This window comes from Anomaloglossus baeobatrachus, chromosome 2 (assembly GCF_048569485.1).
Source record: "Anomaloglossus baeobatrachus isolate aAnoBae1 chromosome 2, aAnoBae1.hap1, whole genome shotgun sequence".
NCBI classification, from domain to species: Eukaryota; Metazoa; Chordata; class Amphibia; order Anura; family Aromobatidae; genus Anomaloglossus; species Anomaloglossus baeobatrachus.
In genome coordinates this window covers 543,177,473-543,202,046 of record NC_134354.1, presented here as the reverse complement: position 1 = coordinate 543,202,046, position 24,574 = coordinate 543,177,473, and positions in this window count along the sequence as shown.

The window sequence follows — 24,574 nt, the reverse complement described above, 5'->3', positions numbered from 1 at the left end:
GTAAACATACCCCATCCTGATAAATGTCACCCTTCCTGCTAAATGTTCCACATCCTGGCATTTTTGCTCATCCTGGCATGTTCATGTACCCCCATCCTGGCATGTTTCCCCCATCCTTGCAGTCATGTTTCCCCCATCCTTGCAGTCATGTTTCCCCCCATCCTTGCAGCCATGTTTCCCCCATCCTTGCAGCCATGTTTCTCTCCATCTTTGCACGTTTCTCTCCATCTTTGCACGTTTCCCCCATCCTTGCAGCCATGTTTTCCTCATGCTCTGTTTGCCCCGTGCTCTGTTTGCCCCATGCTTTGTTTGCTTGCCTCGTGCTCTGTATGCCCCGTGCTCTGTATGCCCCGTGCTCTGTATGCCCCGTGCTCTGTATGCCCCGTGCTCTGTTTGTTTGCCCTGTGCTCTGTTTGCGCCGTGCTCTGTTTGCCCCGTGCTCTGTTTGCCCCGTGCTCTGTTTGTTTGCCCCGTGCTCTGTTTGCCCCGTGCTCTGTTTGTTTGCCCCGTGCTCTGTTTGTTTGCCCCGTGCTCTGTTTGCCCCGTGTTCTGTTTGCTCCGTGCTCTGTATGCCCCGTACTCTGTTTGCCCCATGCTCTGTTTGTTTGCCCCGTGCTCTGTTTTCCCCGTGCTCTGTATGCCCCGTGCTCTGTATGCCCCATGCTCTGTATGCCCCGTGCTCTGTATGCCCCGTGCTCTGTTTGCCCTGTGCTGTCTATGTTTGTCCCTGTGCTGTCCATGTTTGCCCCGTGTTCTCCATGTTTTCCCCCTGCTCTCCATGTTTGCCCCGTCCTCTCCATGTTTGCCCGTGCTCTCCATGTTTTCCCCCGTGCTCTCCATGTTTGCCCCCCGTGCTCTCCATGTTTGCCCCGTGCTCTGTTTGTTTGCCCCGTGCTCTGTTTTCCCCGTGCTCTGTATGCCCCGTGCTCTGTATGCCCCATGCTCTGTTTGCCCCGTGCTCTGTATGCCCCGTGCTCTGTTTGCCCCATGCTGTCCATGTTTGCCCCGTGCTGTCCATGTTTGCCCCTGTGTTCTCCATGTTTGCCTCCTGCTCTCCATGTTTGCCCCGTGCTCTCTATGTTTGCCCCCGTGCTCTCCATAGTTGCCCCGTGCTCTCCATGTTTGACCTCGTGCTCTCCATGTTTGCCCCATGCTCTGTATGCCCCGTGCTCTGTTTGTTTGCCCCGTGCTCTGTTTGTTTGCCCCGTGCTCTGTTTGCCCCATGCTCTGTTTGTTTGCCCATGCTCTGTTTTCCCCGTGTTCTGTTTGCTCCGTGCTCTGTATGCACCGTGCTCTGTTTGCCCCGTGCTCTGTTTGTTTGCCCCATGCTCTGTATGCCCCGTGCTCTGTTTGTTTGCCCCGTGCTCTGTTTGCCCCCATAAAAAAAGTCTCACCTTCCAGCCCCCGCTCCTCCGCTGCACGCTGCTGGGTCCTCAGTCAGTTCAGTTCCTGCGCGGCCACAAGACACCGGTGACGCCTACTGATGCACCTCCGTCTCCTAGGCAACAGGTCTGCGGCCCAGGAGAGGAGGCGCGTCAGAGGGAGGAGAGATGTTTCCTCTGCTAAACATCTCTTTGAACTGCTGGCGCGATCACACGACAGTTCAAAGTGGCTGAATGTGGTGACAGCGCGCGTGCCGGCTAAAAGGGCTCTGCTTGCCCAGTCTGGCACGCGTGCCATAGGTTCACCATCATTGTCCTAGGTGAATGCAAGTCCTCTTCACCTCTATATATGACTGTGTCCATTACCAGTGGCGACTCCTGGTTTTCTGAAGTAAAGTTAGGTCCAGAAATATTTGGACAGTGACACAAGTTTTGTTATTTTAGCTGTTTACAAAAACATGTTCAGAAATACAATTATATATATAATATGGGCTGAAAGTGCACACTCCCAGCTGCAATATGAGAGTTTTCACGTCCAAATCGGAGAAAGGGTTTAGGAATCATAGCTCTGTAATGCATAGCCTCCTCTTTTTAAAGGGACCAAAAGTAATTGGACAAGGGACTCTAAGGGCTGCAATTAACTCTGAAGGCGTCTCCCTCGTTAACCTGTAATCAATGAAGTAGTTAAAAGGTCTGGGGTTGATTACAGGTGTGTGGTTTTGCATTTGGAAGCTGTTGCTGTGACCAGACAACATGCGGTCTAAGGAACTCTCAATTGAGGTGAAGCAGAACATCCTGAGGCTGAAAAAAAAGAAAAAAATCCATCAGAGAGATAGCAGACATGCTTGGAGTAGCAAAATCAACAGTCGGGTACATTCTGAGAAAAAAGGAATTGACTGGTGAGCTTGGGAACTCAAAAAGGCCTGGGCGTCCACGGATGACAACAGTGGTGGATGATCGATGCATACTTTCTTTGGTGAAGAAGAACCCGTTCACAACATCAACTGAAGTCCAGAACACTCTCAGTGAAGTAGGTGTATCTGTCTCTAAGTCAACAGTAAAGAGAAGACTCCATGAAAGTAAATACAAAGGGTTCCCATCTAGATGCAAACCATTCATCAATTCCAAAAATAGACAGGCCAGAGTTAAATTTGCTGAAAAACACCTCATGAAGCCAGCTCAGTTCTGGAAAAGTATTCTATGGACAGATGAGACAAAGATCAACCTGTACCAGAATGATGGGAAGAAAAAAGTTTGGAGAAGAAAGGGAACGGCACATGATCCAATGCACACCACATGCTCTGTAAAACATGGTGGAGGCAACGTGATGGCATGGGCATGCATGGCTTTCAATGGCACTGGGTCACTTGTGTTTATTGATGACATAACAGCAGACAAGAGTAGCCGGATGAATTCTGAAGTGTACCGGGATATACTTTCAGCCCAGATTCAGCCAAATGCCGCAAAGTTGATCGGACAACGCTTCATAGTACAGATGGACAATGACCCCAAGCATACAGCCAAAGCTACCCAGGAGTTCATGAGTGCAAAAAAGTGGAACATTCTGCAATGGCCAAGTCAATCACCAGATCTTAACCCAATTGAGCATGCATTTCACTTGCTCAAATCCAGACTCAAGACGGAAAGACCCACAAGCAAGCAAGACCTGAAGGCTGCGGCTGTAAAGGCCTGGCAAAGCATTAAGGAGGAAACCCAGCGTTTGGTGATGTCCATGGGTTCCAGACTTAAGGCAGTGATTGCCTCCAAAGGATTCGCAACAAAATATTGAAAATTAAAATATTTTGTTTGGGTTTGGTTTATTTGTCCAATTACTTTTGACCTCCTAAAATGTGGAGTGTTTGTAAAGAAATGTGTACAATTCCTACAATTTCTATCAGATATTTTTGTTCAAACCTTCAAATTAAACGTTACAATCTGCACTTGAATTCTGTTGTAGAGGTTTCATTTCAAATCCAATGTGGTGGCATGCAGAGCCCAACTCGCGAAAATTGTGTCACTGTCCAAATATTTCTGGACCTAACTGTAGCTCTTCTGGACTCTGGCGCTGATGGGAATTTCATAAAACAAGCTTTAGTGGATCGGTACCGAATTCCTGTATTGGTGTAAGCTGCCAAATCCCATTTCTGTAATGTCTGTGGACAAAAAGCCTCTGCTTGAGGTTATCCAGTTCATCGCCGAGGAGGTTGTCCTACGAGTGGGACTACTACATACAGAGAGAATCACCTTCAATGTCCTACTGGGAATGTCGCACCTGCTGTTGCTGGGACTTCCGTGACTGCAGAAACACGAACCAGTTCTAGACTGGAGATATGCCCAGGTGGGGCTACTCCTGCTACAAAAGCTGTCCGCCTGTGAGAACCTCCAACCTACTGGGTCTGCCATCCACAGACTGGGCCTGTGTGGACGTCTTTGACAAGAAAGAGGCTGAGACCCTGCTGCCACATCTACAATACAACAGCCTGATTGACCTTCTCACCTGGTCTACTCCTCCCCATGGTCGTATCTAACCTCTGTCTCAGGCCAAGATCCAAACAATGTCCGAATACATAAAATAGAATCTTGTAAGAGGTTTCATTCAGAGGTCTTCCTCTACAGTCGAAGCTGGTTTCTTCTTTGTTAAGAAAAAGGATGGGTCTCTTCGGCCAAGTTGTCAGCAGTACTCAAGTGGCCATGACCCGACAAACTAAAAGTGATCCAGCGGTTCCTCTGGTTTGACAACTTCTACAGCCAGTTCATCCTGTGGTTCTCATCTCTGGCTCTTCCCATCTCAGTCTTGACTTGCTAAGGAGCGAATCCGAAAGCTTGGACTCCTGAAGCTGAAGACACCTTTATGTCTCTCAAACAGGCCTTTGCTTCAGCTCCGGTGCTACATAGATCTGACTCTAATAAGCAGTTTACCCTTGAAGTGGATGCTTAGTCTTCTTGTGCCAGGGCACTTCTCACACAGAAGTCCAGGGCTTTCTCACCTGCTGAGCGCAACTACTTGATTGGCTATCTGGAGCTGTTGGTCATCAAGATTGCTCTGGAGGAGTGGGGTTATCTGCTGGAAGGAGCGATGCACCCTGTCATCTTTTACACAGACTACAAGAACTTGGCTTGCCTACAGTCGGCTCAGAGGTTGAATCCAAAGCTCGGAGGTCGCTTTTCTTTGCAAGCTTCAACTTTGAGCTGCACTTCTACCCCGCTGTAAAGAATATCAAAGCTGATGTTCTGTGGCGGTCTTTCCTGTCAGCCAATCAGGAGGAGGAGCCTCAACACATAATTGAGCCATCCAGGATGGTGACCGTGGCTCCCATAGATGTGTCCCACTGTCTTCAGGAAAGTCACTTTAGCCCACAAAGTAAACTGATGTGGCAAAAGTTCAAAGTGCCAGGAGCTGAGATTAAGGAATCTTCAGCATTGCTTGGGCTCGCCATCAAAATATGGTGAAGCAGACAAACAAGGCCAGGATTCTGTCTGTGCCGAAGTAATTAGCTGGACGCATGCCAATGAAACAGCCGAACCCAGGTCGTTCAGATAGGTTTTGAAGGTCCGCAGAAAGGGCATTATCTGATCTTGCTGTTCCCATATCTGCGACATCTCCTGGTACAACCCTGGCAGCAAAAGGGTGTTAAAGTCAGCGGAGTCCATGGACTGCAGAAACTGTAACGCTCACCGATGTTGTTGAGACAGCGATCCAGAGTGGACCCACTGGACCACAGGGGGGACTGGGGCTTACCCTTTAGTGGAAGGGGCTTAAATAAGTGCCTGCCATGAGGCAGACGCCAAGCACCACTCCAAAGGCACTGACTGGTATTGTGTCAGCAGAGTCCCAGGACAGTAGATAGGCTCAGGTATGGACACAGATGCAGACAGGTACAGGTAGGATGGCTGAGGAAGACAGGAAGGCGGGTACAGACAGGTAACATAACACAAGAAAAGTGATGGATAGTGGGACAGGAGCACATGACCTGACAACTACTGGGAGGTTGCCTTAAGTACCTAGTGCCTCTCAGGCATAGGCTGAGAGGCACTTACGGGAAATGATTCACCCTCTCTTTATGTAGAGAGCAGGTGTGCACATGCCCTAAGCACACTCTTGGGGTACTTGTGCTACGTAAACAGGCCCCATGAGGAGGAGGAAGCAGGAGCATATGTGAACAGCAGTGCAAGTGTGGGGGAGAACGCAGCCTGGCTGCAGCAGTGAGTCAGTCAGTGTCCCTGCTGGGGAGAGGCAGGGTAGTGCAGGGAAACAGGCGTTACAACTGTTTTTTTATAACATTTTGGGTACATAACATTTTTGATTGCTTTCAGTATAATGCTATCACATTCTTGTTTTTTACACTGAGCACTTTTGTCAGGGTTTCTGTGTATATCCCCAAAAATGAGATTCAGATGAAACCCTCAATGGAACCACTCACTGTAATGATGCATTTGGAGATATTGTGGTGTCTGTTCCAGTGGTATCCATAGTTTTAGGCATGCACAGAACTATGGTTCAGCATGCAATATCAGCAATAACATGGCTTTTTTCTACTGGTCCTGCCATTACAGTGATACCAGATTTTTAATTTTTTTTTTGCTGTTATCACACAGTAAAAATGCTTTTTTATAATAAATAGATTTTTTGATGCCATGTTCTGATAGCTGAAACTTTTTAAAATTTTGGCAAACAAATCTGTATTAGTGCTTATTTTTTGTACAACGAGTTGGAGACTTTTTTGTTACCATTTTGGGGATGTGGCATATTTTGATCATTTTTTATTCAGATTTTGCAGACACAGAATGAGCAAACACCAGAAATTCACATTGTTTTTAGATTTTTTGGGGGCGTAGTAAAGTAGATAAGACTGATTTTTTTGCGGGGGTCGCAGTGTGGTTAATAAGACTGAATTATTTTTCGGGTCAGTACGATTACAGTGATGCTAGATTTATATAAGTTATGCTTTGCTACTTTCACATGCTAAAAACTATTTTACAAAAACTAATTTGTATTTGCATCACTATATTCTCAAAGCTCTAACTTTTTTATTTTTTCTGAATTAGCTATTTTAAAGCTTAGTTTTTGAGGGGGGGTTGGCTTGTTCAGTCTTACTATTTTTTACATATGATTTAATTTTTTTGTGTCTCAGTATGATGAAAAAGCAACTTTTTTGGTGTGTTTATTTTTTTTTTCATTGCTCGCCATACAGGATAAATATCTTCATAGCTTTGTATATTGGAGAGAACGAGAGCGGTGATTACATCAGTAGCCTTACATGACCTCACCACTCTCACAAGGTGTAATGGAGAGGTACGCATGACCCGGATTTTCCCCCGAGTGGTAAGGTCATGTAAGGTTTCTGACAGCAATCATGCAAAATTAACAGGAGTAACCTATGAAGCCTAAAGGGGGCTATACACGCAGCGATATTGCTAGCGAGCATACCCGCCCTCGTCATTTGTGCGAATCGCTGCCCATGGCGCACAATATCATTAGGAGCCATCACACGGACTTACCTGCCTAGCGACGTCGCTGTGGCCGGCGAACCGCCTCCTTTTTAATGGGGCGGTTTGTGCGGCGTCGCAGCGGCGTCGTAGCGGCGTCACTAAGCGGCCGCCCAATAGAAGCGGAGGGACGGAGATGAGCGGCCGTAACATCCTGTCCACCTACTTCCTTCCTCATTGCCAGGCGGCCACAGATAAGCTGTAGTTCATCGTTCCCGAGGTGTCACACGTAGCGATGTGTGCTGCCTCAGGAACAACGAACAACCTGCATCCTCAACAATCAATGATTTTTTGAAAAGGAACGACGTGTCAACGATGGACAATTTGGTGAGTATTTTCCATCGTTAACAGCCGTTCGTTGGTGTCACACGCAACGACGTCGCTAACAATGCTGGATGTGCGTCACTGAATGCATGACTCCGGCGATATATCATTAGATATGTTGTTGCGTGTAGCGGGGCCTTTAGTCTCAGAACCTGGTTCCAAAGCTTTTGCTAGAGAATTGCCAGATGTCATGGGATCACTATTCGCATTAGATTATGTTAAACCTGACAAATTTTTTTGGGGGGGCTAATATAGTGCGAACGAGAAACAGGATCATGTTTTCATTTATTTAATTTTATTCTCTTTTTATGTCTTTTAGGTTCCTATTATTGGACTACACCTGATTCCGTAGATTACATCTGATCTTCATGGTTTTCTTTTGTTTGTTTTTAAATAAATTGGAGAACGAGGGAATTGGTGAGTGTTTTCTAAAGTAAAACTTTTTCCTCTGTCTGTGGTTTTTCACTTTCCACTTTCCAGGACAGTAATGGGGGTGTCTGATAGATGCATCTCCATTACTAACCCCTCCACGCTTGATGTCAACTGTCAATTCCCAGATAACATCAACCCCAAAAGAATGCCCATGATTGCCAGGCAAAGTGCCAGACATGGAACACCTAATGGATGCGCCACTTCTGTGGCAGCGGTAGGGTGCTATTTTTAGGCTGGGAAGGGCCAAGTAACCATGGCCCTTCCCACCCTGATAATACTAGCCCCAGCTGTCTGTTTTGATAGTAAAGTCAAATCATTGTGCAACATCTTGTAATAATGTATTTTTATTATGAAACATTCGCTTAATTTTAAATTAAATGATTGTAACAGGTAAAAACATTAGGATAATTCACACAATCGCCAACTACCTATTAATAACCTTTAACCTGAAACAATTCAATGGGTGTGTTATACAAGCCATTTGTGGTACAGAATAACAGTTTACAAACTTATAATAAATTCACTCTAATTCTTACCTAAATATTCCCCGGCCCCAATATAACTACAATGCACTTTGAGGAAGGGTCCTTCCTCAGATTCTCCTAGAATGACCAAACAAATTATAATATGCAATGGCTGCTTACACGGAAACGGAGTGTAACAACTTGAACAAATAGCACGTACTTTTATTGTTCTTCACAAATTCCCTCCTGGATGTGCTCAAATATGGATTAAAGTCTGAAACAGGCAGGTCTTGGTAAGATCTTTGTGGTCAACACAGAATCCTCAGTGATGAAAAGATAGGTGATGTAGCAGTGGAAATGGTGGCAGTAACTTCAGCCTGACACAGTAACTATTCCTACCTAAACTAACTATAGGCACTGTCTCAGTGTCAAGCATTTTGGTACCAAACTGTTGTGAGATGTGTGCTCGGTTACCCACTGTGATGGCGCAGTGGGCCTAAGGCTATGTCCGCACTTTGCGTCGTCCTAGTTGCAGTTCTAAACGCATCCTATGGCAGAAATTGCTTTTGCCAAAGTCGCTTTTGACCACAAAATCGTGGTAAATACGCATGCGTTTTTTCCGCGTTTTAGCCGCATTTTTAGCGCTTTTTACATGCTTTTCCATTGTGTTTAGACAGATATGTTTTGAACATTAAGACACTGCTAAATAAAATTTAAACAGTCAAACAGAATGTAAAAAAGGGGAAAAAAGGAATACATATAAAATTATTAAAATCATAACGAAAATAGTTATATTTCATATAATTACAGTATAGCGGTTTTATACTATTTATCGCTAAAATAGCAATAAATTAATATTTTTCATTAATTTGATTGTCGGACTGTGTGTGTGTAAAGGGACATATCATTTAATTATTTTGATGTCTGAAAAGCATGCATTTATGTAGTCCAAAACGCATTCTTTCTACAACCAAAAAGCATGTAAAACGCTGGAATTTTGATGTTTCTTGCTTTTTGCCACTTCTCATTGACTTCAATGTTAGCAAAACACCGCCCAAATGGCAAAAACAATTGACATGCTGCTTCTTTGAACGCAGAGGTTTTGCCCAAAATTATGCAAATTAAACACTGCATTTGCAAACGCAAAGTGCGGACAAGAAATCACCGATTCCCATACACTGCTGGAAAATCAAAACGCATGCAATTTGGCATGAACTGATTGATTGCTCTCAGTGAGAGAAACAAAATTAAAATTTTGTAGTTGTGATACCTTTTAATGGCTACCGTGTTTTTCCAAAAATAAGACCTATCCCAAAAATAAGCCTTAGCAGGGATTTTCAGCATTTTCGGAGAAAGGCTTAAATATAAGCCCTCCCCCGAAAATAAGCCCTAGTTGCGGATCTATAATGAAGTGTCCGTGTAGATAAAAAGGTTACAGATACTGCAGGACACTTCATTATAGACAGCGGCACTCGGCAATTACACACACCCGACACTGAGCGGCAGGACCTGTAGCTATCGCACACCCACACACATCAGCTCTCACACACACACACACAGAATCAGATCACATACACACACACCAGATCTCACACACAAACATCGGATCGCACACAATCAGATCGCACACACAAACATCGGATCACACGCAAACATCAAATCACACACACACATCGGATCGCGCACACACATCGGATTGCATACACACTCACCTCATCCAGCGACACCGATCTCTTCTCGCCGGCAGAATCCTAAGAGGCAGTGTGGTGCAGCGTGACGAACAGGACCTGCAGTGGGACACGTGACTTGCTTTATTCCCTGCGGCCGTAAGCGCTGGATGTGATGTGATGTGTGCGCGGCGATCAGCTGTGTGTGTGTGATCTGCTGTGTGTGTCTGCATTCGGCTATGTATGTGTCTGCGATCGGCTGTGTTTACTGTGATCGGCTGTGTGTGTCTGCGTTCGGCTGTGTGTATCTGTGATCGGCTGTGTGGGTCTGCGATCGGCTGTGTTTTCTGCGATGGGCTGGGTAAGTCTGCATTCGGCTGTGTGTATCTGTGATCGGCTGTGTGTGCCTGCGATCTGCTGTGTGTGTGTGTGTGTGTGATCGGCTGTGTGTGCCTGCGATCTGCTGTGTGTGTGTGATCTGCTGTGTGTGTGTGATCTGCTGTGTGTGTCAGTATGTCAGCTAGCAGCAGGGTAGGACGGCGTGCAGCACCGACCGGAGATCACAGGGAGGACCTGGGAACCACGCAGAAGTCCTGGTCTGGTGAGTATGAGTCTCCTGGGAAGTGTGGGGTCTGCTTTTCTTGGGGGTAAACTTACCCCCAACCGTGTTTCTCCAAGAATATGACCTCCTCCAAAAATAAGCCCTAGTGCTTTTTTGGGGGGCAAAAAAAACCTGACAGTGTCTTATTTTTGGAAAAACACGGTAACTAAAATAAAAAGAAAATATGATGTTATAAAGCAAGCTTTCAAGACATCTCAGGTCTCTTCCTCAGGCATGGTATGACAAAATGTCTGAAGAAACACAAATATATACACAAAACAGGGCAGAGCGATGCATAGTAAAAGGACATTTAAATAAACAAACACTGAGCTTGGAAAGTGAATCCTTAATTAGTTTTGATTAGTGGTGTGAGTTTTATTGTTCTGATATCCATGTAGGATCAGAGGCATAGTACCCTAGGTCTCTGGAGCTGACCTCACAGATTTTGTAATGAGGCATAAATCCTCCTGAGAGGATGAGTCCTGTGTCCACAGAGTTAAACATTGTGATGAATTTATATTCCCAGACCCTGCGATGGCTCTGTGATCTGAAGTTGCCTTTTAATGTGACAACTTTCATGTGGTTTATGTTGTGTCCTGGAGCACAGAAATGTTTGGCCACAGGTAAATGGATTTTTTTGTCTGTAATTGTGTGACGATGGAATCTTTGGCATGAAAACGCTGCAGTTCAAAACACTGCTGAAAAGCAGGTAAAAAGCAGGTAAAAATGCAAAGTGCGGACATAGCCTTAGTCATCTTACCGAACCGGGTCTGTTCTAGACAATATAAGTGAAGTACGCAGATGGGTGAGAGGCCTCTCCAACAGGTGAGCAGTACTGCTGGTAACTGTGCCTTGACTCCTTGGCGGCATCCTTTCAGCAATTTTCTTCCATCTGGTAAGGATTTGGATACGTACTGGGTTAGCTCCGCTCAATCACGGCTTTGGTCAAGATGATACATTTCTATGCAGTATCTTGGCTGACTGGTAAAGGCAGCCTTTATCTATCACCCATTTCTTTGAGATGGCTGGATTGTTTTTGCAAAAAGGCACTTGTGCCTTGTTCCCTCCCACCCATCTCATTGTAGATTGTAAGCTCTCATGAGCAGGGTTGTTTTTTTTGCTCTAAGTATTGTATTTTCTATAACTATTACTTGTTTGTATATGAACCTCTTGAATTGTAAAGTGCTGTGGAATATGTTAGCATTATAGAAATAAATATTTGTTTTATTATTATTATTATTATTATTATTATTATTATGCACAGATATTATTGACTTTCCATCCTGCATGTCTTCTGTCTCTGTGTTCAGTCTCTGCTAACTGTCAACTGCTCCCAAGATGGCCACCACTCTACTTCCTGTGATAATATCCAAGAAGAGAAAAATTCAGCTCACCCGATCCACATGGAGACAAAATAGGAGGACGGTCCACGGAAAAAAGTCGGCCAGGCTAATCATCCAAATGAAAAGAAAGCCCCAGCATCCAAGTCCATAAATGTAATAAAACTCCTGTTTATTGTTGATCCTTTAAAAATGCAGGTTCTACATTATAAAAATCACATAGTGATAAATGATGGTACGCATTTCGAGTGTTGGATTCGGATTAAGAGTGCAAGACACTCGAAACGTGTACCATCATCTATCACCATATGATTTTTATAATGTAAAACCTGCATTTTTAAAGGATCAACAATAAACAGGAGTTTTATTACATTTATGGACTTGGATGCTGGAGCTTTCTTTTCATTTGGATCTACTTCCTGTGATGTATATTTTATACCAGCTTTTAGCTCGTCCCCCGTCTTCAGCTATACATTACAGTCTATCATCTGTGTTGGGAAACAGTGGCCTCTTGTGGCTAAAGAACGACATTTTTAGTCCCTTATAAAGCATTATCATGTCATTACAGACAGCATGCAGGTGGTAAACATACATACAATATGTACAATGTTCACAATTATGCAATACAAATATGTACATCTTAACCATGGTGGCTAGTTGGTAGAGGGGCTTTCTATTTGCATCTCTAACCAGGTGCATATTTCTGGCCATGGACAATAGGGCTGTTTCACCATCTCACAGCTCTGCGATGTCTATACCCTTTTAAAACATATTCATATTATGTAAGCGACTCAGTCTGGCAGAATGTTGATTCCTCTGGACTAGTACTGCCTTGCATTTTATTAGCCCACCCCTATGTGCGCAATTAGCATGATTTGCAAGTGTAATGTCACCGTCAGCTCACCGCAAATATTGTGCATGTGCTTGTTGTTTTTGCATCATGATAATACACTATAAAGCTGGGTGCATGTTCTGCTTTATCAATGCACTTTGTAATCCAAGGGAGGCAGAAAGTGAACAAATCATATCAATAGAAGAAAAAGAAAAATCCAGCGCAATCCTCAGGGTATAGTTAAAAGTGCAAAAATTTATTTTAGAAGTTCCATTAAAATATAGTAGTTAGCAGATTAATAAAGTTGGTATGGTACCCCATTGAACTACGTGTTTTGACACATAGTCTAAAGGCCACTTTACACGCAGCGATATTGGTCCCGATATCGCTAGCGTGGGTACCCGCCGCCATCTGTTGTGTGACACGGGCAAATTGCTGCCCGTGCCGCACAACATCGCCCAGACCCGTCACACATACTTACCTGCCCGGCGACGTCGCTGTGACCGTCGAACCGCCTCCTTTCTAAGGGGGCGGTTCGTTCAGCGTCACAGGGATGTCACAGCAGCGAACCGCCGTCCAATAGAAGCGGAGGGGCGGAGATGAGCGGGACGTAACATTCTTCCCTCCGCATAGCGGCCGGGAGGCAGGCAAGGAGAGGTTCCTTGTTCCTGCGGTGTCACACGGAGCGATGTGTGCTGCCGCAGGAACGAGGAACAACCTTGTTACTGCTGCAGTAACGATTTTTGAGAATGGACCCTCATGTCACCGATGAGCGATTTTGCACGTTTTTGCAACGATGCAAAATCGCTCATAGGTGTCACACGCAACGGCATCGCTCATGCGGCCGGATGTGCGTCACCAATTCCGTGACCCCAACAAGTTCGCATTAGCGATGTCGCAGCGTGTAAAGCCCCCTTTAGTCCTGTTCCTGGATTGCGCTGGATTTTTCTTTTTCTTCTATTTTCCGATATTTGGCAGCCAAGCCTACCGTGCGCTGTATCCGAACAGGGAGCGGTGGATAGCAGGATCGGAGAGCTGATTTTTCCTCTTTTTGTTTGATAATCATATCAATCACTCACTGAGGGACGTGCTTACAAGATGGGAGGCAAAACTAATCAGGGGGGATAGACACCCTGCTAGACTAACCCTGAATCATTTTCATAAAGTGAGTGCAGAATTTAAAGTAAATATCTATTGCAAGCTACAAAAAGAGAGATTTTAGGATGCAGAAATAGGGTGAAGTCGTGGCATGGTGGCAGTTTTGGTCAAGATTTAGCAGCTGACGGGTTTTCCGTTAAACACATTAAGCATCCACATGTCTTTATAGTTCTCCACGTGCCTAGTTTATATACCACTAATATTCTGAAAGCAGCTTTCCTATAAGGATTTGAACTTTAGAGAGACAGACAGATATAGCACATTCTAATACTAATGCATTTTTATTCTGACATGCTTCTCTAATGTCTTGACTAGAAGCATATATAGATCAAATTTATTATGGATATATCATGTTTAATTATTCTCTTCTTCCTTCTTTCTGTTTACAGGCTTTTGTGTAGCCTGTCTGATCTGTGCCCTTTGCTGCCTTTTTGGACCATGACCTGACAGTCATTATTATGTCCTTTATCTTCTTTTTTTTTTATTAGACCAATCAGGCGTGACATTTGGCTTTTCAGAGATCCTATCTATTACACTGTCACTAGAGTAGGCTGATGTACTGTAGGCCAAGTGTCAACATAAGGTGAGGCTGCAAATCAGCCACAATCTAAAGCTAATTACCCTGCCTGGAAGTTAATTAAATACTTGTTAGGAGCAGCAGGATAGATCCTAATTAAAGTTGTCTAATAACAGAGCTCTGACATAAGCGAACACTGAGCTTTCCTACAGAGTTTAAATAATCGTACAAAGGGCAATAATACCTGTCTCATCATGGGGTCTAGGATAACCCCAAAGATGTACATTTATCTGTATTTTTCTCTACTAATTTGCCACATTATGTGCACGGCAAGCCTGTGTTTAATTTACTCACATTTTAATTTCAGTGTCTCTGAAGTCTTCACAAGGGAATTGCTAGTTTTCGGAATGACAAGGTTTTTACTTACAACAATTAGCCCATTTTATTTAAAATTGTTAACAAGAACATGTTAAAATTTAATTTAAAACAGTTCCATACACATTTGCTATTTACCCTGTGCAACAATGTGACTGGGGTTTTATGATTAATTTGCAAGTAAACTAATAGGCACATGTATAAAAATTGTCTATTAGTAATTTTTGTGTGTGTATTTGGTGTTCCAGGAGATTGGAGAACTAATAGAAAAAAACAATTGTCCATTGTTTAAAAAAATCAAATTAAACAAAATCAAATAAATAAGTTTTCTAAACTTTACTCACATTAGACAATGTAGGTTTGTAAAAAAAAAAATAAGGCAGTTATGTAATAGAAAAGAGTCTTTAAACTTGCCAAATGACAAATATACCTAAACAAGCCATATCCCGGCCCTCGGCGACTCATCTTTCTGGTAGGTGCTCTGCCTTTTTGGCTATACCTTTCACTACTTTGGCCTCTTTGGCCATGTCTATACCGTTGAGCTTTTTCCTACTTGTGGGTTATTCTAACCCTGATAAGCCTGCCGTAACTCAGTGGAGACTTGCTCTCCTTAAATAAGTGCCTGGGACACGTGGGGTTTTCCCCTCTAGCACTAATTCCCTTGGTCCTATATTATGTATTGCCTTTAATTCGATATCCCTGCAGCATTATAAAAATAAAATGTTTTGTACATTCATAATTATGGCTTGTTTAGGTATATTTGTCATTTGGCAAGTTTAAAGACTCTTTTCTTCTGGTTTCATGGTCATTTTGAGTTGTTGCCATTATATTTGTTAAGTGGCCCTCTTTTGTCTCAGTTATGTAATAGAGCAGAAACAAAAGTCTACAAATGGTCCATTGGTTACACATTGTTAACAGAAATTGCTTGCATTAAGTTATATCTTAAATGTATCTTTCTTGATTTGCACTATAACTATTATGTGCTTTAGGCAGGTGTCACACTTGCGATTGCCTTGCATGTATCTCGCGCGAGTTTCGCAGTGCATCAGCCGTCACGGACTCACACTCTCCTAACAGGAGAGGTCAGATGGATGCGACCGACCCACTCCTGTGAGCAGAGTGTGAGTTTGTGACAGGTGATGCACTGCAAGACTCACGCGAGATACACGAGAGGCAATCGTAAGTTGGACACCGGCCTCAGACATTACTTCTACCTTGTCAGACATAAAAGGCTGTGTGCGCACGTTGCGTTGTGTAACTGTAGAAAATTCTGCAGTGATTTGACAGCTCATGTGCAATTCAAATCGCTACAGAAACACTGCATAATGGATGCAGTGTTTCTGCAGAAAAAATGCCGATTTCATGCACTCTGGATGCTAACTCTCCCATAGACAGAGTGGGACCTGCATTCAAAGCACATGAAAGAAGTGACATGCGGCATTTTTGAACTCACTGATTTGGATCAAAATTTCAGCATCCAAATCGCTGCATTCTAAAAAGCATCGTGCGCAAAGATTATGGAAAATCTTCATAGATTGTGCTGGGGACGCAGGATGTGTGCATTTACGCTGCAGTGCAACACGCAGTGTAAATGCATGCAATTACGCAACGTGCGCACAAGCCCTTAGGTGCCCTGGCATTCCTTACTGACATCATCTCTCTAAGGCTATGTGCGCACGTTGCGTCGTGTCCATGCTGAAAAATCTGCAGCGATTTGGCAGTGCATGTGCTCTTCAAATCGCTTCAGAAACACTGAATACTGGATGCAGTGTTTCTGCAGAATAAATGCCGATTTCATGCGTTCTGGATTCTACCTCTCCCATAGACAGAGTGGGAGCAGCATCCAAAATGCACAAAATAAGTGACATGTTACTTTTTTGAGAGCAGAGATTTGGATCAAAATTTCAGCATGCAAATCACTGCGCTCTCAAACGCAACGTGATGGATTATGCACAATCTTCATAGATTGTGCTGAGGACGCAGGACGCATGAGTTTACGTTGCAGTGCAATATGCAGCATAAACGCATGAAATTGCGCACATAGCCTAAAGGTTTTTATCAATGTGGGACAAATAGATGAGGAACTTGTCAATATACCATGAATATTAACTCCTTCACTAACTATAATAATTCTGAAAATCGTATCCAGGAATTCATTAATTGTAATTCACAATTTGTTATAGATATATATAATACTCTGCTCTTTTTGCAATAAAATGTACAGATGAATTTCAATAAATTAGAATATCATCAAAACCTTAATTTTTTTCAGTAACTAAATACAAAAAGGGAAACGCGTATGTTATATAGGGTCATTACACACAGTGTGATTTATTTCAAGTGTTTATTTCTGTTAATGTTGATGATTATGGGTTACAGCCAATGAAAACTCAAAAGTCATTATCTCAGAAGATTAGCATATTATTTAAGAACAACTGAAAAAATGATTTGAAACTCAGAAATATTGTCCTACCTGTATGTGGGTTGTACGACAAGGAAATTAAAAGTATGTATAGCGGAACATTTTACTGATATCACAAGTGTAATCAGAAATGATGCTGTTTCTCATGCATATAAACTCTTCATTATTCACCATCAATTCCAACTTCCTTTAAAGTTTTTGGTATTGAAATGGTTAACAGATCTATTAAAGTAGGTGATCTAAGAAAATGCCCTCTCACATCAGAAGCTTTCTCAGATATACAACCTGAGAATACCATATCTTGATTATTTGAATATGCTCAAAGAAATAATATTTAATTATCAGTTAAAAATAGGTCTATATATTTTATATATATTTTGTGATTTTTTTTTTGTCTTTTCCTTGTTTTTAATGTTTTTGGATTTTTTTGTATTCATCATGTGATTTTTATTTGATTGGCTCTGCTGAGCATAAAAGCATTATCAGATTGACCAGTATCCACCTCAAATAAAGAAAGTCATTTGAAATGACGCAATGCTTTTCTATGCAATATGGAATCCTTTTTTATCATTGTCTAATAAAGGATTACTTTAAAAGAAGCTGGAACCACTCTTCATCTCTTTACTTGAATATTCTACATTTGGTCAAAACGGAGGTTCCATGCTTCAATATGCCTTTAGTCGCAACGGTGAGCTTGTTTATTTCTTTGTGAAGCCACCTCACTACATGAATCTAACAACAGCCTAAAGATAAAAATAGAAACAAAAACAGCATTTGTCCCAGAATAAAATCCAGATAAAATACATTGCAAAACATTCTTCCAAGGTATAGAGCATAGGCTAGGAGCAAGGCAACATGTTTCTGACCTTCATGATCCTTAGGGCGGCGTTACACGCAATGATTTATTGTGCAATCGCATGAGCGATCGCACCCGCCCCCGTCGTTTGTGCGTCATGGGCAATTCATTGCCTGTGTCGCACAAAGTCGTTAAACTCCTGTCACACTTACCGAACTTACCTCCATAATGACATAGCTGTGGGCGGTGAACATCCTCTTCCTGAAGGGGGAGGGTCGTTTGGCGTCACAGCGATGTCACACAGCGGCCGACCAATAAAAGTGGAGGGGCAGAGATGAGCGGGACGTAACATCCCGCCCACCTTCTTCCTTCCTCATTGCCGCGGGATGCAGGTAAGTTGTTGTTAGTCATTCAATGGGGTGCCACACGTAGCGATGTTTGCTGCCACGGGAACGACGAACAACCGGTGCGCAGAAGGTGGAACGACATTATGGAAATGAACGACGTGTCAACGAGCAACGATAAGGTGAGTATTTTTGCTCGTTCACAGTCGTTCGGAGGTGTCACACGGTACGACATCTCTAACGATGCCGGATGTGCGTCACGAATTCCGTGACCCCGACGACAAATCGCACGATATATCGTACCATGTAACACCGCCCTTAGTCAATGCCTGAGGCATTCAATAAAGGTTTTTGGATTTTATACTGGGACAAGTGCTGTTTTTTTCTATTTTTACTTGCTGGAGTCTTTTCCGTGCACTACAGGGGTTAGCTGATTCAAGTTTTTTCTTGTTATAACAGAACAAAATGTATCATATTTATTAATCAGCAGGAAGCACTTAAAAAATCTGGTGCATTTTAAACCTGTCTTGTCTAAAGACCCTAAGTATTGGACAGTATTGATAAATATGCACCATTTTGTGCAAAAATCAATGCTTTCTTTCTTGGATCCATCTCAATAAAAGTAATTAAATAAGGCTAGATTTAAATATGGTGAGTGCTGTGTTTTGGTTTCCATCTGGCTTTTAACAAAAACATTGGATGGAAAGTGATAGAGGAACTCTATAGTTATAGTTATAACTCTATGGGAATTTCAGGCAATGCTGGGATCCAAAATGGTCTGGTTCTGAGACTAAAAAATTAAAAAGTCTGATGAAAACTACTGTATTTTTGCAATAGATTATGCATGGGTTTTGATTCATTGGGCTGTATCAGGATAAAGAAACTGAGCCTAAGGCTAGGGCCCCACTTTGCGTTTCCACCTGCGTTTTAGGTGCTTTTTAGGTCCGTTTTGAGAAGCACCTTTTTCATGCCAAAAGGCATGCTTTTTGATTTACCAGCAACGTCTATGGAAAAAGTGGATTTCCTGACCCTACTTTGCGTTTCCAAACGCTGCGTTTAATTTGCATATTTTGTAGCAAAAACCATGCGTTCAAAGAAGCAACATGTCAATTGTTTTTGCCATTTTGGGTGCGTTTTGCTAACATTGAAGTCAATGAGAAAAGGCAAAAACCAAGATTCTTACAAATTCCAGCGTTTTACCTGCTTTTTCAGTGCAGAAAACATGCGTTTTGGACTACCAAAATGCATGCTTTTTGGACATCAAAATAATGATTTCATATCTCCCTTTACACACACACATAGTCCGACAAATTAAACTAAGAAATGTATTAAATTAGTGCTATTTTTCCATTAAATATCATATTACCGCTATAATTTCATTAAAATAATTTATTTCCATTATTTTTCACAAAAATATAGATTTGTTTCTTTTTTCCAATTTTTTCATTGAGTTTGACTATTTAAACTTTATTTATCAGTGTCTAGATTTTCAAAACGCATCTATCAAAACGCAGGTGGAAAAGCAGGTAAAAAGCACTGAAAACGCATATAAAACGCGGTAAATACGCATGCGTTTTCAGCGCTAAATTTCTGAAAAAGGCAACTTTGGTCAAATCAATTAAGCCCAAAACGTGCGTTCTGAACTTCAAGTAGGAGAACGCAAAGTGGGGCCCTAGCCTTACTTAGGTTCTTTTTTCATTTCAGAAGACTACTACTTGGACAACCCCTTTTATATTCCTCAAGTTTGCCCCCATTAAAATAAAAAAAACCTTAAACACACAGTGCTCATTTCCCTTTGATGTTCCATTTCTTAGAAGGCGAAGACAGTGAAGTTGGCGCTATTTTCCTGTGGGGCTCGCGTCATGTAACAACGTCACTTGAGCCCTTGGAGAGAGGGTGCTGGGTTTGGTATCAGCTTTTTTATTTCAATGAGTGAAAACATTTACTATATACCCAGCTTTTTTGTTTGTCTTCCAAGTCCTACATTTTACGCAAAGAACCTGGACAGTAGAACACACTACTCACAAAAGGTTATGGATATTTGGCTATCAGGTAAAATTTCAGAATGAACTTAAAATGTACTCTAACCTTTTGAGGTCAACTTAATATTAACTTCTCTATACTTGTGAATGCACATTTCAATCCATTCAATGTTTCAGTACTTTTGCGTTTCAGCTCTCTGCAGGCTTAATGGCAAAAATAACAATAGATGTTAGTTCCATGAATCACCCAATAAGTTTTGTAGTTCAATTAGAATTGGTATTTTAACAGTTCTCCTCATCATGCTGTTCACATTTTGATATCATAAGACCAAGATGACACCTAACAATGGATTTACAGTTCCTGGCCATTGTGAGGATTCAAGCAGGATGTTCTCAGATGGAAGTGGCCACTGAGCTTAGAGTGTCACAATGTGTCATCAGCAAGAGAGATACAGAGAGACTGGAAGAGTCATAGAAAGACATAGAAGAAGACCTATGGCCACAAATCATACTGATGACTGCTTTATTGTGAACAATACCCTGTGGAACTAGATGATGAAAGCCACACAACTCCTGGCACATTTAAGGGAGGTGAGAGGCACCCAAGTATCATTTTAAGCCATTCAAAACTGTTTACATCAGTGTTGACTGCCTGCTAGATAACTTACAAGAGTACCTGATCACACCATTAGACACAGGCATTATTATCTTGCATGGGGCAGGGAGCATCTACAATGAATGAGGGACCATTCATTGTGCGATCTCAGTGCTGTTCACTGATGAAAGTGTATTCATCCTGAGCAGAAATTATGGCCACCAACAATTTTGGACACGTCAAGGAGAGGACTATTCATCAGCTGCTGTTGTAATCAGACAAGTCTTTGGTGGTGGTGTTACAGTGGGCAGGTATGTCTAGTCAATACAGAACTGTCCTACACTTTGTGAACGGTACAGTGAAAAGCACCTACTACTTGAATAACATCATTCATCCAGTCATTGTGCCTCTGCATGAACAATACAGGGCTAATTTCCTCTTCATGGCCGACAATGCTCCAGCTCATTGAGTTTGCATCATAAGGGAATGGCTGATAGAAATTGTGGCCTACACTTTCTTTGGACCTGAATCCCATAGAAAACTTATGGAATCATCTGAGTTGCTGTGTAGAGGCTCCTAACATTGCACCACAGAACCTCAATGACCTGCGGGACAGCCCTTCAAGAAGCATGGGATGCCATGCCTCAGCAGACAATAACTCATCTTATGAACAGCATGAGATGTCGTTGTCAAGATGAAATTGATGCTCAAGACCAGATAACAAGTTATTGAGACATTGACATATTTTTGGGGGGCATACCCACCACTGCTGTTGGCTTCTGATTCAATATAATTTTTAAGATGAGGAAATCACTATTGCATACTTCTACTTAAATATAGAGAAAAAGGGATCCAGCTGATGGAATATTTATTCCATTAAAACCATGGATTTTTCTAATTCTTAACACCATAATATGTAGAGCCAGGGAGCCCAGGAATTGGCAACGCGTTTCGAACGTTAACTGCGTTCTTTGTCAAGCAGTCTGTGTTCAAAATGTGTTGCTGATTCCTGGGCTCCCTGGCTCCACATATTATGGTGTTATCTGTTGGAAAAATCCACAATTTTAATGGAATAAGGTTTCAAAGAATTGTTTTACCATATTCCGGAAGCTGGATCCCTTTTTCTCTTCAAAGACTTTACACGTTTCAGAGTGTTTGATCCTTGAATGCCGGTTGCTGCCACAGACCAGCTGGATTACTTTCACTACCTTTTCTACTTTTCTACTTAAATGCCCTAATTTCATGATATAATATCACTATAGTGTGAACGTTTTACATTTCCCATAAAATTCACTGAAAGTCAAATATCCCTTACGTTTTGTAAGTAGTGCTTACAGGTATGTAGACACTACATGTGGCACTTTATGGCACTTCTCTAAAGTATCAGATCCTCCTTTTTTAGTAATGATTTCAGGGATGAATACTTTTGAGCATAGTGTATGATGCATGCTGCTATTTTTTCATTAATTCAAATAGAATGTCTGATTATAAACCTCCAAAAGATCTGTAATACCATTGTGTATATGAATGCTAAGTGGTCAAATATTGATTTAATGTGAGATTACTATCAAAAGATTTCTTATTTTAACCTGCCTCATTAGAAAATGAAAGTCTTAATATCAGAAAGCAGGGTTAAAGTTTTATTCGCCTGCACATTCCACTTTGTGAGGGTTAATCCCCTTTGTTCTGCTTGGGAAGCATGATGCCAGTAAAATATATCTTTGTACCGTGTTAGCCAGTAGAGATAAAAAAATTGTTTAAAAGAACAGAGAGTCCTCAGTGGTTGATACCTTTTAATGGCTAACTGAAAAGATGGTAATAATTGCAAGCTTTCGAGACTACTCAGGTCTCTTCATCAGGCATGGTATAACACAAAATCTGAAGAGTCACGTATTTATACACAACAGGACTTAGAATAGTGCAGTAAAAAAAAAAAAAAAAAAAAAAAAAAAAAAAAAAGAACAAGTTATATGAAACAGAACTATCTCTATGGCAGGGGGACAAGCTGTTCTAGCCATAAATACTGCTGCAGTTCAGTGTGAAAGTTTTATTGTCCTTTGATAAGGGTCTGGTCCAGGGCTGTGACACGCTCGGATGGTCAGAGGAGCACATCTTTTAACTGATGTAAAAAGACATGAATCCATGAGACACATTCATTCCTTCTCTGAATGTGTCAAAGGTCATCATAAGTTTGTACTCCCATAGTCTCCTGTCTCTCTGGGACTTGAAGTTTCCTTTCAATACCAGCAATTTCATGTCCATGATGCTGTGGTCTGGGTTACAAAAATGTTTGGCCACAGGTAGATCCATCCTTTTTTCTCTAATTGTGTGGCGGTGAGAATTCATCCTTGTCCTGAGCTGTTGTCCTGTCTCCCCTACATACAGACCCCCAGTTGGACATTTGGTACATATAATTAAGTACACCACATTGGTTGTGGTGCAGCTGAACGTACCTGGGATCTTGTAGTCCTGATGTGATCTGGGAATCTTTATCTTGTCCGTTGTCAATATTAATGGACAGGTCTTGCATTTTTTCTGGTTGCAGGGAAATGTTCCTGTTGGTGTTGGAGAGGACAGGGAGCTTCTGACAATGATGCTTCTTAGATTTGGGGGCTGTCTAAAACACAGAAGTGGGGGGTCTGGAAAAATAGATTTTAACCGGGCATCTTTTTGCAGTAATGGTTGTAGTTTCCGTGCAGCTCCTCTAAACACCTCCAGATGTGGATTGTAGGTGACTACAAGAGGGACCCGGTTGTTCTCTTCTTTGGTTTTATAATGTAGAAGATGGTTTCTTGATATTCTGGTGGCTCTTATAATCTGGTTTTCAATTGTTCTTGGGTGGTAGCCTTGATTCAAAAAGGTTTTTCTGAGGCCCTCAAGGTGATTGTCTCTATCTGTACTGTTGGAACATATCCGATTGTACCTGATAGCCTGGCTGTATACAATAGAGTTTTTTATGTGTTTTGGATGAAAACTGTCCCATTTCAGGTATGTTGGACGGTCAATTGGCTTCTTGTACAGGGATGTCTGTATTTCATTGTTCCGTAGTTTAATGATGGTGTCCAAGAAGTTGATTTCCGTGCAGGAGTAGTTGAGTGTTAGGTTGATGGTGGGATGAAACTGATTAAATTGTTCATGGAAGGTCTTCAGCTGCTCCTCAGACTCTGTCCAGATGATTAAAATATCATCAATGTAACGGTAGTAGGCCAGAGGCCTGATAGGACAAGAGGATAAAAAGTCACTCTCAAGCTTGGCCATGAAAAGATTTGCATATTGTGGTGCCATTTTGCTTCCCATTGCAGTCCCAGTCTCCTGTAGATATATGTCATTGTCAAATTCAAAGTAATTATGGGTGAGGATAAATTTTGTAAGCTTCACCACAGAATTGGCATCAGTTCCTGTATTTTCCAGGAAAATTTTGCAAGCATTTAATCCATCCTGGTGTGGAATATTCGAGTACAAGGATTCCACATCCATGGTGGCAAGGATGGTTCCCTCTGGAAGAGGACCTATTGCTGATAGTTTTTTCAATAGGTCAGTAGTGTCCTGGATGTAGCTGGTTGTATCCCTTACCAAGGGTTTAAGGATACCCTCTACCCATCCAGAGACTTGTTCAGTGAGGGTGCCCACACATGAAATGATGGGTCTTCCTGGGTTTCCAGATTTGTGAATTTTGGGAAGCATGTAGAATGTGCCTATTCTTGGACTCACCGGTATCAGTTCATCAGTTCTTATGGATATGTCAGGCAGACAAGAGGCCAACTTGTTAAGTTCCTTGTAATAGTCCTGTGTAGGGTCAGACTCCAATTTCTTATAGTAGCGTGTGTCCATCAGTTGTCTGTGTGCTTCCTTCATG